This window comes from Lampris incognitus, chromosome 1, assembly GCF_029633865.1.
Source record: "Lampris incognitus isolate fLamInc1 chromosome 1, fLamInc1.hap2, whole genome shotgun sequence".
NCBI classification, from domain to species: domain Eukaryota; kingdom Metazoa; phylum Chordata; class Actinopteri; order Lampriformes; family Lampridae; genus Lampris; species Lampris incognitus.
In genome coordinates, this window is record NC_079211.1 from 24,260,558 (window position 1) to 24,278,589 (window position 18,032).

Below are 18,032 nucleotides of genomic sequence, written 5' to 3' on the forward strand. Positions count from 1 at the left end.
CGAGCTCAGGTCAAGTCAAGTCACAAGTCCCTAATTTCAGGTGTCAAGTCATCAAGTCTCAAATGTAGAGTGTTTTATACCAATTTAACACATTTTTGTTAAATTCAGGTAATATTAAATTGTTTCATTACAATAGTACATAAATAAACCACAGATGTTAGAAATAATTGTTATTTTATTGTGTTCAAATTTGGACAACAGTTGGATTTTGTTTTACATTTAAGAAATAATAAAAGGCACACTCTAAATCACAAATGAGCGCACAACTCTTAATAACAATACAAAACATATTGATCATTCCAATACACAATAAACAAACACTCTCTCTGCTTGTCTAGTTCGACCTACAATTCATTGCACTTGCAAAATATCAAGTTGGCTAGGGCTTTATCGCCTCCCTCCAAAGCCACTCCTCCAAAACACGCAAACACGCACTGCCTGACTAGCCTACTGCTGGAGGTAGATCGGTTGACAGGCAGGTAGGCCATCCAATCATTTTAACTGGACACCTTAAAATGATTGGATGGGTTTATAACGGTCCTGCGACTTCCACAGATTACTCTTTTTATTTTCTTCATTTAGTGTCAGAACATTTTATTTATTGATTGCTGTCGGGATGTAAAGAGAATTGCAAAAAATATAACAAAAAGTGCTTCTGAAAAAAATCGCCTTCCCTACCTTTAATTATTTGACTCCCTAGACCGGTGGAATCAGGGGTGCTGTTGGTGTAATTCAATAAATACATGGGCTGTGTGTGACGAAAGGCGCACCCTACTTATGTACGCTTATTAAGTACCGATGTACGTGACGATGTGTACTTGATAAGCGTACATTAAAATATATAGGGGTGCGTTTTTGGTCACAGCCATGGAGGTTTTAGAACCACTGTACTAGACACAACGGAGTATTTCACAAAGCTGGCTAACTGAGTATGATGCCTGACATCTGCGCAAAGTAAACCCTGGAAACTTTTCAGATCTGGAACATGGATTGAAGTAAAAAGAGCTGTTCCGGGATTCACTCTGCGCAGAAGTGAGGCTTACTTAGTTAGCCAGCTTTGTGAAATAACCTACTACCCCATGGCTCTAATCTAAGCCTATGCTTAGTAGGCTATGTTTCATATTGGGTGCAGTGCACTGTGTGTCATGCTCTGAGCATTATTTCAATTGCCATTGTGCCATACAAAAAGTGTTGTAATATAGGGAAATTATAGGTATTAATTTTGGTTTCATGAAACAAGTAAATGTATTTATAAATGTTTATAATTCAATGGAGAAAAATCTTTCCAAAGACAGTATATAACTAGATTAATTTGAATCATGGAGATACTTTAATATATTTATTTATTTGACAGGGACAATGCACAATAACTATATTGCACCAGAATTAGCTATAAGCTAATTTGCATCTGTAGTCCCTCGGCAGGAGTCGTCGGTAGCACATAATTCGGAGCATCAAGTCTAAATGCTCAATTAAAAACAGTGTAAACATAATCACGATTGAATACCACTAGTTCAGTGCCCGTTCAGAATGGGCTGATTTTCTCGAGAACTGCATTATATTACCCATATTTAAAACTATATCATATTATATTATAGTATGATACGTGAAACCATGCACTGAAACAGTGTTTGATTAGCTAATTATCAGGGGGCAACAGGGGGTATGCTAATTCATTCAGGTGACTGCTACATCGCCCAGACATCGTTTGCCCACTGGGCCAACATAATTGAATATTCGCTGTTAGGTGTTCTGAAACAGGACAGTACGTTCAATTTTATTTTTGAGATGAGATTGGGATGATGTTTGGGCGATATAGCCTGGCGTATCCAAACAGGCAGATTGTGTCTGTGTGTGTCTGACCACTCACACACTACTGTACCTGTAGGCTAGCAAAAAAACTTACTTCTCTTTGTGGCTTTTCAGATGACGCACAAAGTTTGACGTTGTTGAAATCCCATCTGATAATTTCGCTGCACATGTTTTACAAACAGCAGTCCTTTTCTTCCCAACAACTTCGAAGTTCTTATAGCCGTAAATCATTATTTTTGGAATCGTTCCAGCAGCTGCACTTGCCATGATTGCAAACTCTCTGCGCTCATGTTGAGTAGAGCTGACGTTAGTTTTTGAGTAGCATGATGGTACCTCCAATTAGATTTGAGTATTTTTGTTTTCCCGCCTATCTAAATGTTTGATTGGCCCTACGCGATGCGTGTGCGTAGGTAATTGTGTGCGCGCTGGAAATGAAGAATGATTACAAAATAAAATACGAGAGGTGCATCCCGCAAAAACATTGAGAAAACACTCAAACAATTCTCTCGAGTCATCCAGCTCAAGTCCAAGTCCAAGTCCAAGTCATGGATGTCAAGTCTCAAGTCAAGTCTCAAGTAATCTTCATTTTGGCAAGTCAAGTCGCAAGTCATCAAATTTGTGACTCGAGTCGCACTCGAGTCCAAGTCATGTGACTCGAGTCCACAAGTCTGTGTGTGTGCACGCGCGCCGGCCCTGTGATGGCTTGGCGGCCTGTCCGGGGTGTCTCCCCGCCTGCCGCCCAATGACTGCTGGAATAGGCTCCAGCATCCCCACGACCCTGAGAGCAGGATAAGCGGTTCAGATAAGGGATGAATGGATGGATTTTCAACACATACAACAACATAACATAGCATCACATAAAACACATATACATAATTTTTTAAAAGAAAGCAACAAAAAAAAACTTTCAAGACAAAACAAGACACTTTAGTGACAGTAACATACTATATATAGTGTGCTTTTTATATGGGGAAAACAGGACTCAGCCAGGAAGTGCAAGATGTTGGTAGTACAGTGTGTGTGTCTATGTGTGTGTGTGTGTGGGGGGGGGGTACCTAGCCAGTGGGGAAAGAATCCTGTTGGAGGGACCTGACATGTCCAATGAAGGATTGCCAGATTTTATAAAATTGTCCATTAGAGCCATAAAGGGAGTATTTAATTTTCTCTAACTTCACAATGGATAGGGCATCCTTTATCCAATGGGTATGAGACGGGAGATAAGGGCTCTTCCAGTGCATCAGAATAACATACCTCGCTAATAATGTGAGAAAAGGTACAAGTTCCACAAAATGGGACGCCAATGAGTGGCCAGTGGGTAGGACACCAAACAGGGCAACTTAGGGAGAGGGGTGGATATAAGTAGACATAATAGCTGAAAGGGCATCAAAAACCGACTTCCAAAACAAGGACAGTGCAGGACAAGCCCAGAACATGTGGATAAGATTAGCTGGTCCTGACTGACATTTATCACAGTTTGGATCAGTTCCAGGGTAGATGCGGGGTAGTTTGCTTTTAGACCAGTGCACTCTATGAACCACCTTACACTGTAAAACCCCATGACAGGCACAAATAGACAATGTGTGGGCCCGCCTCAAAACTGACTGCCAGACCTCAGGCTCTATTTCAATATTGAGATCCTCAGACCAAGTCCTGCGTAAATGATCAGAGGATGAGGGTTGGCATGTGAGGAGAGTGTTGCATATCTTTGAAACAGTACCTCTGAGGTAAGGATTAACATTAAGAATGGTGTCAACCAAGGCGGAAGGATGGATAGCAGGGAAGCAATTGCGAATAAAGTCTCCGATTTGGAAGTATCTAAAGAAGTGGGTCCTCTGCAGGTTAAATGCCCTGGTTAACTGATCAAAGGATGCAAATACGCCATCAATGTAAAGATTCCTCACAGAAGCAATCCCATGGTCTGCCCAGGTTGCAAAAGCCCTATCAGTGACAGAGGGAGGAAACAGAGGATTGGAGTGTACAGGGGATGAAAGAGGTATTGCCTGGAATCCGAAATGACATCTGAATTGAGTCCATATCTTGAGACAGTTTTAAACTATTATCTATTATATTACTAGAGCATGACTGAGATGGTAATGCCAGGGGGAGGCACAAGAGGGACAACAGGGAGGAGAAACTGCATGAGGCATCCTCAATCTGGAACCACGGTGGGGGTTGATGGTTAATATGACACCTGTGCAAAATACTGGGAATATTTGCAGCCCACTAGTAAAATAAAAGGTTGGGTAATGCAAGACCACCCGATTCTTTTGTCTTTTGTAGGACATCTTTACGAATCCGAGGATTTTTTTTGTTCCATCTGAACTGAGAAATCAAACTATCAAGTGAGTGGAAAAAATGCCATGGGATAAAAACAGGTATGCATCGACAGAGATATAGGAATTTGGGAAGCACATTCATTTTTATACAATTTATCTTGCCAGCAAGAGACAGAGGTAATAGAGACCAGCAGTGGAAGTCTTGAGTCAGTTGAGAAAGTAGAGGGGAGAAATTAATTTAAACAAATCTGAATAGTTCCTAGTTACACAGATACCCAAATATCTAAAACTTTCCAGAGATATCGTAAATGGCAATTTTGAAAGGGGGTACGCTGTAGCTGTGGTATTAATGGGCATGAGTTCACTTTTATGAAGATTTAACTTACAACCCAAAATTTGCCCAAACTCCTTTAACAAAGCAAACACTGGGGAGATAGATCTGTCTGGATCAGAGATGAACAGTAAATGGTCATCAGCGTACAAGGCCAGTTTATGCTCATAACCTCCCCTTGAGATGCCCTGCATCTGACTAGACCTGAGAGCAACCACCAGTGGTTCGATGGTAACGGCGAACAGTAGCGGAGAAATTTGACAGCCCTGATAAGTTCCACATTTGAGGGGAAAATAATCAGAATAATCATTGTTTGTGCTGCGGACGCAAGCTAGGGGGGACGTATATAAAAGTTTAATCCATGAAATAAAATCTATTACCAAAACCAAACCTTTTTAGTACATAAAACAGACAGGGCCAGTCCACACCGTCAAATGCCTTCTCTGCATCCATTGAAATGACCAATTTCTGAGGATGAAGGTGAGTATAAGTAGCCGTCTGACATTATGAAAAGAGTGTCTGTCCTTAACAAACCCCTTTTGGTCTGTGGAAATAATAGTCATCAGGGCAGACTCTAGACGTGTTGCTAGCATCTTAGCTAAAAGCTTGGCATCTGCACAAAGCAAAGAGATGGGACGGTAATTACGGCAAAAAAATGGATCTTTATCCTTTTTTTAGTATAAGAGAGATAACAGCTTGATGGGGGGGGGTATGCCAGATTCTAATAAGTCATTAAACATATTTAGCGTGAAAGGGGATAATCAGTGGCGCCGTAAGTGGGTATAATGTTATGAAGATTCTAAGGGCACCAGACTAGAGGGGGCGCCACAATGGTGCTCAACATTTTTTGTTTATAAATTTATTTCTAGTTTTTCCCCTTATCCCACCTGATTACCCAATGGCATATGGCCAGATCTTGTCGAAGACCTCTCTGGTTCGCAGGAAGGAGAGATCCACAGGAAAGAGCCCACAGGTTCAATCTGGGCTATGGTGGTATCACATTCCTTTTTGTTAAGCGTATTTTATATGTAAATTTGTCAAACTAAGAAGATGGGTCCCTTATTGGAGAAGCTGTGATGAGGGGTTGTTGGGCAAGCTGGTAGCATGGGATGAAGGTAGAGGAAGGGATTTAATGTTTAGAGAAATCAGGAAAATAATAAAATAATTATTTGATTAATTAAATAAATAAAATGTGCTCAGTCATATTTTTCATAGGAGCGCAAAATCCCCGGCAGCACCCCTGGGGATAATTTATCAGAAAATTTCTTTAAAAAAATTGGCAGGGAAGCCATTGGGGCATGGCCATTTCCCATTCTGCATCAGCATTAGAGCACTTTTGAGTTCACCAATTGTAAAGGGTTCATCCAACCTAGCAGATACTTCAGGATCTATGGAAGGGATGTCTAAAGACCTAAAAAATAATTTCGTATTGGGTCTTATCAGATGTGCTCTCGGATGTATATAATGAAGCATAAAAGTCCCTGAATTGGTGGTTGATGGTTTGAGGATTAATAGTTATTCCATCCACAGTATTAATTTGGGTAATATGCACTGATGAAGATGATTGCCGAATTTGATGAGCAAGTAGTTTACTTGGTTTAACTCCAAATTCATAATAATTATGGTGTGTTTTTAGTAGGGATTCTGTTGCCTTATTAGAGGCCAGGATGTCAAATTCAGCCTTTTTCATTTGTAATTCTTTAAAAAGATCAGACTCAGGTGAGTCTACACACCTAGTCTGCAGTTCTGCTATAGCCTTGGACATACGAATACTCTTTTCAGAGGTGGTCTTTCTCTGGTAAGCAGCATATGATACGATTTCTCCTCGCAGGTAGGCTTCGCATGTCTCCCAAACTGTTGTAGCAGATACGGATGGACTAACATTAGTCAAGATGAATGTGTCAATACTATTGCTAATAATATTGATAAAATCGGGATCAGTGAGTAGAAATGAATTAAAGCACCAAGGAGATCGTGACAAGGATCTGCCAGGAAGGGAGACATCAACGATGACCGTTGCATGGTCTGATATTAATGTAGGGCTGTAAGAACATGAACTAACAGAGGAGAGTAATTTGTTGTCAATGAGAAAAAAATCTGGAATGTTGGTGGGTTTCCTCACATGAACTGCTTGCCTCAGGTCCTTCCACAACATTTCAATTGGATTAAGGTCAAGACTTTGACTTGGCCATTCCAAAACATTAACTTTATTCTTCTTTAACCATTTTTTGGTAGAATGACTTGTGTGCTTAGGGTAATTTTCTTGCTGCATGACCCACGTTCTCTTGAGATTCAGTTCACGGACAGATATCCTGACATCTTCCTTAAGAATTCGCTGGTATATTTCAGAATTCATTGTTCCATCAATGATGGCAAGCCATCCAGGCCCAGATGCAGCAAAACAGGCCCAAACCATGATACTACCACCGCGTTTCACAGATGGGATATGGTTTTTATGCTGGAATACAGTGTTTTCCTTTCTCCAAACATAATACTTCTCATTTGAACCAAAAAGTTCTATTTTGGTATCATCTGTCCACATATTTTTTTTCCAATAGCCTTCTGGCTTGTCCACATGATCTTTAGCAAACTGCAGATGGGCAGCAATGTTCTTTTTGGAGAGCAGTGGCTTTCTCCTTGCAACCCTACCATGCACACCATTATTGTTCAGTGTTCTCCTGATGGTGGACCCATGAACATTAACACTAGCCGATGTCAGAGAGGCCTTTAGTTGCTTAGAAGTTACCCTGGGTTCCTTTGTGACCTGGCCGACTATTACACGCCTTGCTGTTGGAGTGATCTTTGATGGTCGACTACTCCTGGGGAGGGTAACAAGGGTCTTGAATTTCCTCCATTTGTACACAATCTGTCTGACTGTGGATTGGTGGAGTCCAAACTTTTTAGAGATGGTTTTGTAACATTTTCCAGCCTGATGAGCATCAGCAACGCTTTTTCTGAGGTCCCCAGAAATCTCTTTTGTTCTTGGCACAATACACTTCCACAAACATGTGTTGTGAAGATCAGACTTTGATAGATCGCTGTTCTTTAAATAAAACAGGGCGCACACTCACACCTGATTGTCATCCCATTGATTGAAAACACCTGACTCTAATTTCATCCTCAAATTAACTGCTAATCCTAGAGGTTCACATACTTTTGCCACTCATAGACATGTAATATTGGATCATTTTCCTCAATAAATAAATGACCAAGCACAATATATTTGTCTCATTTGTTTAACTGGGTTCTCTTTATCTACCTTTAGGACTTGTGTGAAAATCTGATGATGTTTTAGGTCATATTTATGCAGAATTATAGAAAATTCTAAATGGTTCACTAACTTTAAAGCACCACTGTATGTGAAGCAGTAAGTTGTCTTTCAACTTCCGCCGAAATAATAGTTAAAGTCCATTGCTCTCGTAGCCTATTTCGAAAAAGAGTTCATTAATAGTCTGATAAATAAAGACAAATACACGACTAAATCATTAAAAGGAATACTGATAAAGAGAGACGCACAACCTTTTCCTGAATGCAGTTAGTCAGCTATTTGGTAATTGTTAGAAGAAGAAACTAAGAAGAAGAAGAAGAAGAAGAAGAAGAAGAAGAAGAAGAAGAAGAAGAAGAAAAAGGTCAGCGATAAAACGGTACAATAATAACAACAGGAGCATGTCAGTTCACTTGCTTACGGAGTTGTGTTCAAACCTTCGACTAACTTTGCAGCCTCTGAGGCGGACAGGAACCATGTCTTCTTTCCGTTAGATAGGGTAATGCGCAGCTTGGCTGGGTAGAGCCGGCTCCGCACTTATACAACTCAGTCATGGAACTTCTGTACTCAGCGCGCAGTTTCAAACACGAAAGTCGTCATGAAAGCGGATCTTATGGCCGTTGTAGGTCAGATCACGAGTCAGATCAGGTGTTGAGCTGGGGTGCACAATCTTCTTCAAGCGTATGGGGAATAGGCAAAGCTTGCGGTTTGCTCTCTAGATTTTAACGTTAGGCATATTTATTTAGGCAAATACAGCAGGTCTTAACTCTCTACTACCGACTCTTAAAACACACTGTCGCACACTTATAACAAACACTGTCGCACACTCAGAACGTGGCGACGTCACATCTGAATGTACCGTAATACAATGAGTAAGGGCGTCATCAAATAACAACACTTAACACCCACACTCGCTCTTAGCTCATCGGATTACCTGGAAAACAAAACAAAAAGAAAAAAATAAGGCTTCTTCTTTACCTTGACAATGAGAACACACTCTTTGCACTTCTAAGTGCCAAAAAGGTCTTGCAAGAGGATCTAATTTTCCTGAGTAAACCAAAAAAAGGCATAAAACCAAATGATGAGGGACAGTATGAGATTCCTTTCCCTTTAAGCAACGGCCACACTTACCTGATAACAGAAAACTTGCTGATATCAGACTCAGCCATTTACGCCGGAAGTTTTACAGAGATGAGAAATATAAGGACTAAACGACATATACATGAAGGAAATCATAGAGAGAGGTGATATTGAAGAAGTGCGAGAAGATGGAATAACAGGAGAACGATGGTACATCCCTCATCATGGCATATACCGACCTAAAAAGCCTGACAAGTTGCGTGTTGTATTCGACTGCTCTGCGAAGTGTGGCGGCACAAGCCTCAATGAACATCTTCTTTCAGGGCCAGACATGATAAACAACCTCACCGGTGTCCTTCTACGGTTCAGACGGCATCCTATAGCTCTTATGTGTGATATAGAAAAAATGTTTCATCAGTTCCATGTGTCAGACCAAGATCACAATTACTTACGTTTCCTGTGGTGGAAAGATGGAGATGCAAGCACACAACCCCAGGATTACCGAAGTCCAACTTTTTGGTGCAGTGTCGTCCCCTGGCTGCACGAATTATGGGCTGAAGTACCTAGCCAATGAAAACAGACTCTCATACCCAGTAGGATCGCAATTTATGGCAAGAGACTTTTACGTGGACAATGGAGTCACAAGTATGGATACCATGGCAAAGGCCATTCAGTTGGCACAGGAGGCAAGCGAAATATGCGCCAAGGGTGGTCTCCGTCTCCACAAATTTGTCTCAAACAACCATGCTGTCCTACAGAGCATACCCTCATCAGAGCGGGTGACAGATGCCAAGAAAAAGGATTTGACCTTCTCTGACACACCAGTCGAGCGAGCTCTAGGGATTCACTGGAGCATAGACAGGGATAGTTTCAGATTCAACAACACTTTGACAAACCAACCAGGGACACGCAGAGGCGTATTGGCTACTGTCGCATCAATATTTGACCCTCTTGGCTTCCTTGCACCATATGTCCTTACTGGGAAGAAGAACCTGCAAGACATGTGCCATCAAGGTGTTGGCTGGGATGACCCCCTACCAGAAATGTTGAGGCCACGGTGGGAGAGCTAGCGATATGACTTTGCCAACCTAGAGAAGACATATATAGCTCGATGTTACATACCTGTTGATTTTGGAGAAGTCAGTGAAACAGAGTTGCACCACTTTTCTGATGCAAGCACAAGTGGATATGGGCAGTGTTCTTATCTGAGAGTCAAGACCAGAGAGGGGAGATTCACTGTTGTCTGGTGATTGGAAAGGCCCGTGTTTCTCCCACAAAGTTAACTACAATACCAAGGCTGGAATTAACCACAGCAGTAGTTTCAGTTACTGTCAGCAATATGCTCAGAGAGGAGCTTAGTTGTGCTAATGTGAAAGAGTACTTCTGGACAGACTCCAAGGTAGTGTTGAGCTATATAAATAACGACTCAAGGCGCTTTCATGCCTTTGTCGCCAACAGGGTCCAGAAGATCCGTAATAGCACAACCCCCCAGCAATGGCATTATGTGCCCACGGGTAAGAATCCAGCAGACAATGCATCCCGGGGAAGAACGGTGAATGAGCTGCTCAGATCCAACTGGTTCAGAGGTCCCATGTTCCTCTGGGAAAGTGAGATATCGACACAAGAGGATGTGGTACCAGATCTGGCTATAGGAGATCCAGAGACCAGAAAAGCTCAAGCACTGCAGACGAAGGCATCAGAACCATTCAGCATTGCGGCTTGTCTGCCCAAGTTCTCATCATGGTCCCGAGCCACCACAGCTGTGGCCCACCTTGTGCGATGGGCTAAGAAAATCAAGTCACATGCCCCTTCTACAGTGAGTGAGCAGAAAAGCGCTGAATGTGTCATAATCAGAGATCTGCAAGGTCCGGCATATGAGAAAGAGATCAAGCACTTAAAGAAGGGAAGTCAAATAACAAAAAACAGCAAACTGTACCACCTGGATATCTTTATAGACACAGATGCCATTCTGAAGGTGGGAGGAAGACTCCGCCATTCATCTCTCACAGACTCACTCAAGCATCCTATTGTCATTCCCAAAGAGCATCATACGTCGGGGATGCTACACCGGCTGGGTGCATTCAGTCTGTTCAGGTAAAGTCCCAGAAACTCCACTCTGAACACCCTGAACTAGTACATTTTCCACATTTTCATCAACAACATTTTCTTCACTGTCATTGACCCTGGGATGTACATTCCTATCACCTTATTCTATGTATGACTCAGGTGTTTGTGTTTGCTTTTCTTTGGCTGTCTTGGTTGTGAACTTCACCAACCTGTGCCTTTGGACCCTCTCTGTGTCTGGATAGTACACTAGATAAGCTGGGCTGTTTTTATCGTAGCCAATGAAAACACCTTGCTCACACCTAGAGTCTACCTTCCCTTTCTCTTGCTTGTAAGCAAAACACATTGATCCACATTTCTGCAGTTTGGATATGTTTGGTTTCTTGCCTGTGAACAGCTCGTATGGCATTTTCTTTGTGCGCCTGCTGTAGCACCTGTTCCTCACATAAGCTGCTGTCTGCATAGCGTAGTTCCATAGCTTTTCTGGTAACTACCTTTCTATCAGTAAGCATCTGCTCATATCATAAAGAGTTCGCCAACCTCTCTCTGCTGTGCCATTTTGGTGGGGTGAATAGGGTACAGACGTCTTGTGTCTAATCCTATTCTTGGTTAACGGTGCCTGGAAGGCTCGGCTTGTAAACTCAGTGCCGTTATCTGAACGGATACACTTGACTTCTCCGTAAGGTGCTATGTCTGCTAAGAACCTTTCTGTGGCTTGCACTTTATCACTCTTGGACCTTAGAAAACACACAAACACGGTACCTGAGTAGTCGTCTGTAAAAGGCTGCATACCTGTATCCTTCTATGCTCGGTGTTGGCATGGGATCGGCTAGGTCAGTGTGGACTAGTTCTAACGGTTTCTTAGCCTTTCTGTCTGGTTCCCTATTTCTCATCTGGGTGAATTTGCCCTGTGTACACACTTCACATAACTGATCTGGTCTGACTGAACTTCCTTTTATCTCCATGCCTTTCACTACACCTTGTAACTTTTGTACATCTTCATAGTTACAATGACCCAAAATTTCATGCCAAGTTTGCATGTCATGACCCCCTGTACATTGGTCAACACTCTCTTCAAAAGTTGGCAAGTCATACAAATTTCCACTTTCGTGGATGTCAAACCTGCTACCGTCCTTGGTAACCATGCAACTGTCCCCTTTCTTGAAACTGATTGTCACCCCTCCGTTTGTTGCTCTTGCCACCGAAAATATGTCATGTAGGTATGAAGGCATGTACAGTGTATCCCGTAGCTGTGCTCTGTGCTGTCGCCCGGCGCTGTCTAGTAGACATATCATCATCGTTCCTCTTCGTTGTGCTATTCCACTGCACTTGGTCCCATCGGCTAGCTCCACTGAATGGGTGTCAGGCTGGAATGATGTGGGATGTTGCTCCTGCATCCACCATGATGCCTTTCATCTTCATGTTGTCTGGTGGTCTCTCGTTCTTTGTGTGCTTGGCCTTGAAGAGATGGTCTTGGTCTCTATTTTGTTCCTTCGGGACTTTTCTGACACCATCTTGTTCCCCCTTTTTCTTGCACAGGGATTCTTGGTGTGTATTATTTTTGCAGTAATTGCACCACACTTTTCGAAAACATTTTCTTGCCTTGTGCCCTTTTATTCCACACTTGTAACACGTCACGTTGGCATCTTCATCTTTTCTGTTGCTAGCGTGCGTCTTGGCGGGGCCTCGGCCTTGCCTTGCACATGCCTTCATCACATTATACGTAGATGTTGCCGTGTTCATTTTCTCCGCCTCTTCATAGATCCGTAGTCTTCTTTTAAAGTCTGTGAACGTAACGTTATCTTCATTTTGTGTTATGTGGATGGCTAGCGGCTTAAAGGAGTCTGGTAGCCCGCCTAGTATCATATCTATGGTCAGTGCGTCACTCATGGTCTCGCCCGCATCTCAGAGCCGTAATGAGGTTCTCTGCCCTTATTATGTAGTCGGTAACACTCGTTATTTGCCATGCGTAGCTTGGTCAACGCCGTGTATAAATTTATTATGCGCAGCTAGCTTTCTCCGGAATAATGTTCTTTCAGTATTCTCAGAGCCTTCCTGCCATCATCGGCGGCTCCAGGTCTTATCAGCGATAGACTTTTATCATTTATACATTTTATTAGCTCAGCATAGAATTCAGCATTCTTCCTCCTATCTTCAGCTAACTGTTCTTCGTTAGCGCCGGTGAAAAATTCTGATGGGCGAGAACCTTCTATCAATTCAGGTAGACATACAATCCGGATGTTTTGGCATCTACTGCGTCCCTCCAGGTCTGCTGATTTAGCGTTGAGTGATTCGTTCTCTCCCTGCAAAGCGGAACACGAGTTCCCAAGTTGTTGGAGACGTTGGCCGTCGACCTCATTAGCATTATCTTCCAAAGAGCCGATACGCTGCCCATGGTCTGCAACAATAGAATGCAAGCCGTCCAGTTTCGATGCGAGAGCCTCCATAGATGATTTGAAATCAGCCGCTCTATGTTCTTCAAGTAGCAAGCTAATCTCAGCCATATGCTAGCAGCCTTGCTAGCATGCTAGCAGACGAGGATTCCTTGTCTTTTTCCGACTGTCTCCCCCTTACTTTGGACATGGTTGCGTTGTCCTTATTGTTAGTAACGACTCATAAACCTGTTGCACAGTTTGTATTGAAAACGATGAGGTTTAAAAGGTAAATAAAAATACGATAGCGGGAGCAAGCTGTGCACGCGTCTACTCAGCACGGCTCATACCGAAAGTCCACACATCTCTTTTGTAGACTACAAAAACAAAAAAATCTGTTTCCATAGCAAGTTACGCAAGTCTGTTAATTGAATATCTAAGAATAAGTTTATGATGTTTTAAAATGAAAAAAGGAACAAAAAAACCCAACAACAAATATATTGTATTTTGTCGGCTCTATTGCTGGAAGGATTATCACATCTTGCACTGCCTAAAGACTTGACACTTAATCAAAATGTTACATGCTGCAATGAGGCCATAGAAGAACACATGCACATATTTATCTCAAATTAAAATGTGCTGGGAATGTTAATTGGGAATGCATACATCAGAGGGATATTTAAGAGCTCTCTAATCCGATTGGGTATGGTACCAGCATAACCTACCCACACATGGGCCTAAATGACGCAGGTCCTCAATTTATAAACCCATGTGGGTCCCTTTTATTGTCGTGTATTTGTGTGTTTGTGTGTGTGTGTGTGTGTGTGTGTGTGAGAGAGAGAGAGAGAGAGAGAGAGAGAGAGAGAGAGAGAGAGAGAGAGAGAGAGAGAGAGAGAGAGAGAGAGAGAGAGAGAGAGAGTGAGAGAGAGAATGCCTAAGTATCTATGAATGTGTATGTGAGTGTTGGTGTGTCTTCATTTTGTGTTTGTCCATGATGTGTTCATATTACGGAGGTGTAAAAATATGTATGTATTTGTTTATGTGTGAATGTTTGCGCATCGTCCCACACATTTGCCACGGCATTGAGTTTTTATGCCTGATTTTCTGTCAGTGTATGTGTATTATGCATGTGTGCATCGGTGCATGCACATTACACCAGTGCAAGCCTTGTTTTCAACATACCCCACTGTGGTGAATGACTCGTTTACTACACGAATGACAGGTAGAGACAACAAGGATCCAATCAAAGCACATGCGATGTATCTATCACACCTATAGAACAGGATGTTAGCCAAAGTCAAGAGCCAACTTCCTTAACACTTCAACAGATACAATTAATTACCTAGTAGCCCTGGCACTGTATTTATTCAATTCTTTGGATTGGGAGTCGTGGAGCAGTGGTTAGCACGGTCACCTCACAGCAAGAAGGTCCTGGGTTCGAGCCCCAGGGTAGTCCAACCTTGGGGGTTATCCCAGGTCGTCCTCTGTGTGGAGTTTGCATGTTCTCCCCTGTGTCTGCGTGGGTTTCCTCCGGGTGCTCCGGTTTCCTCCCACAGTCCACAGACATGTAGGTCAGGTGAATCGGCCATACTAAATTGTCCCTAGGTGCAAATGTGTGTGTGGATGTGTTGGCCCTGTGATGGCCTGGTGGCCTGTCCAGGGGGTCTCCCCGCCTGCCACCCAATGATTGCTGGGATAGGCTCCAGCATCCCGTGACCCGACTTTGGATAAGCGGCTTGGATAATGGATGGATCAGGAGTAGTGATTTAGTCAGTAAGGTTTATCCAGGCAAACTGTAAAATTCCCTTTGACTGAGTGGCTTTCACCTTTGTGTCCTTTTAGAGGGACAACCTCGCTGTCTTTACAGTGCTTACTCTGACTTTCCCATTAGCACTCCAAGCTGTGACCTCCAGGACAGTTTATACCAGTTCTCCAGAGCTGTGAATCTAAATAATGTGAGAGCTGCAAAAATATAGCACCCAGCGTGAAGCCATGCTTATAGCAAGGAATGTGACATTAGGGCACCCAGTGTGGTTTATCCACATTTACAGCACAAGTAACTTTTAGGAGCATCAAAGAGAGGCTGAGAGCAGTGTTGGGTTTTCATTCCTTGGTTGAGGTACTACTGAGGAAGGCTCAGAAGGGAAGCCAGATTTGTCTTAATAAAACATGAGTAAACAGCAGGGCCAGCAGAGAAATGGTATATAATCTGGTCAGGTAGCACTGCAGCTTGAAAGCACACAGAGTTTGCGCATCGGAGGAGAGGCAGGGGTGTTAATCCCACACACACACACACCTGCACCCCAGCGTACACGGGAGAAAAGACTAGCTTTTTTTCTCTTCTTATCGCGCCCTTCTCCTCGCCAATCCAAGTTTTTATCAGCCCTGTCACTCCTCCTGCACCATGTGGACATGCAGACACACATACATCCAGGGCCCAACTTTTCCTGTCTTTTTTTGCCGATGAATATGAACTGCAGGCTCCGTATCCTCTATGAGCACCAGGCGGTCCCCTGAGCAGCCAGCTCCATATTGTCTTTAGAGGTTCTGCCTGTTAACAAGACCCTGTCTCCCATTAACAATGGCCCTCTTCAATTACTCCACATCTTGGGTCCTTTTAAAATAGATGCCACTGAGTCTTTCCTCTCACCATCACTCCCTCCTTCATCCATGTATTATTTAAAACCACGAGGCTCTGCGTTGCTATGGATCCTGTTGTCATGACTACAAACAACTACGCAGATGTACAGCAAGAGGAGGAGGAGGAGGAGGAGGAGAGGTAAGACAGGGCAATGAGGGTTCTTGGAGGAAGCTTAACCCCTGTATGGCAGAGGTCCAGCCCTAATAAATCACCGGCCTAGGGGCATGGAGGTAAAGACAGAAAGGCTGCCCTTCAAAGGTCAGGTTAAAAAGGACACATGAAGGTCAAAACAAAGCCTCAGAGGCACTCGGGAGAAATTTAGGAGAAAATCGCTGGAAGCCGGGGTACGCGTTGCCCTTCACTAATTCTTATTCTCTGAGAAAGGTTGTTTCAGAGCCATGCATGGCCTCTGAGCTAACTTGAAGCACTAAAACAATGCGCTGCTCGATGTTAACCAAGAGTACATCATAGCACTGGAATTGCATGTCTCTATCAGCTTGCAACGTCAATGACGAAAGAGCCCAAATGTTTTTGAAAAAACAAAAACAAAACAAAAACGAAACAAAACAACAACAATAAAAAAAACTCCAACAGAGTTTGAATCCTGTGTTTGATGCACAGCGCAGAAGTTGAACTTGTTGGATTCTTGTCCATCTCTGCAGCAGTGAAGGGCGCAGAGTAATTTACATAGGACAGATAAGAGAGGAGTCTTATCAAAGCCAATGGACAACTGACTGATCAATATGGCCTCATCCAACTTAACTCTGCGGTGCATCCTCCATCTATGAACTATCCCAGTGACATTAAGGTTCTCGAGAACATTTTGTGCTGAAGAAATTGTATCTCGTAACAAGATATTTTTAGATAGCTTGCGTGGTTAATCATGGATTGGGAGATGTCTATTTATTCTCAGATTCTATGCAGTAGCTGTGATGATTTAAGGTGAGCTGAGAAAATTGTGATACAGATGTTTCTCTGGTCAACTAGCAGTGTCTTAGAAAGTGATACTCTGGCGGTTCCACTTTAATGAGAAAGCTCTTCCCTGGGCTATCAGATCGATACTGGATCAATATGCTTGGCCTGATCTCTCTTGGTCTGAGGTCAGTGAGAACCACACGGCTTTCCCTACACCTCAGACATGGTCCAGGGAGAAAACTGCCTTCGGTAAGTAGAAGGAACATTTCATAAATATTATTTTTGTGTTGACCTTGAAATTCATCTAGAGCTGTGTTGTGACTTAAAAAAAAGGTAACCATGAGAATCAGATGATTCAGAAAATTAAGCAGATGTGCTCTCAAATTAAAATTTTTTTACATCAGAGCATGTTTGCTTACACCTTAATAGGTAAGCTATTGTAGTTCACGTTTATCTGTAAAATGTGGTATTGGAGCATTCTCAAGATGTCCTTACCAATAACAAGGTACACCACCCATTGAAAACAGGGGCTTTGCATGATGTAGACTACAACGCCACCTTGTGCATTTATTACGCAATACAACTGAAAAGCACTACTACTTTGTGTATGTGTGCGCGTGCGTGCGTGTGGAAAAACACTATCGATATCAGCAGCGACTCAAGTCTTATACTACATGCACGAAAAGCTTTCAACGATAAAGGCACAGGGCATATCATCCCATCATCTCTTTTTCATTTGTTCCCCTCTTCACAACAAGTCACTCGTGAATATTAACCTGAGCACATTAATCCGCCGACTTCCATACCATACAGGTGAAGCTGCAACTACTATTGCACAAGACTGGGGTAAGTAGGGGTGATTTGTCAACTAGCCTCTTTTCCTCTGCAGACAGCAGCGTTTCAGTGGTTTTGAGAGGATACGCTTACATCAGGGACATGAATACCGTGTATTTAGACTTAGATATTTGGCTCTTTACAAGATTCTTAAAAATTGCTACGATAAGGAGCCATTACAAAGGGAAGACAGAAGAGCTGTGGCTTGGCTGATGTATCGGCATATTCCCAGTATCCAGTTCAAATGTATAGCAATCTACGCACATAGTAGTATAAATAAAACAAACATGCCCACATGTAACAATGTGCCTTTTGCAAAACTAACATCTTTAAAACCAAGTGATACATCCTTGGGTTTATTGTTGCACAGTAAATGTGTGGGATTTTTTTTACACATTTCATAGTGCAGTGAATGTGCTTATTACACATGGTCCTTGCGGTT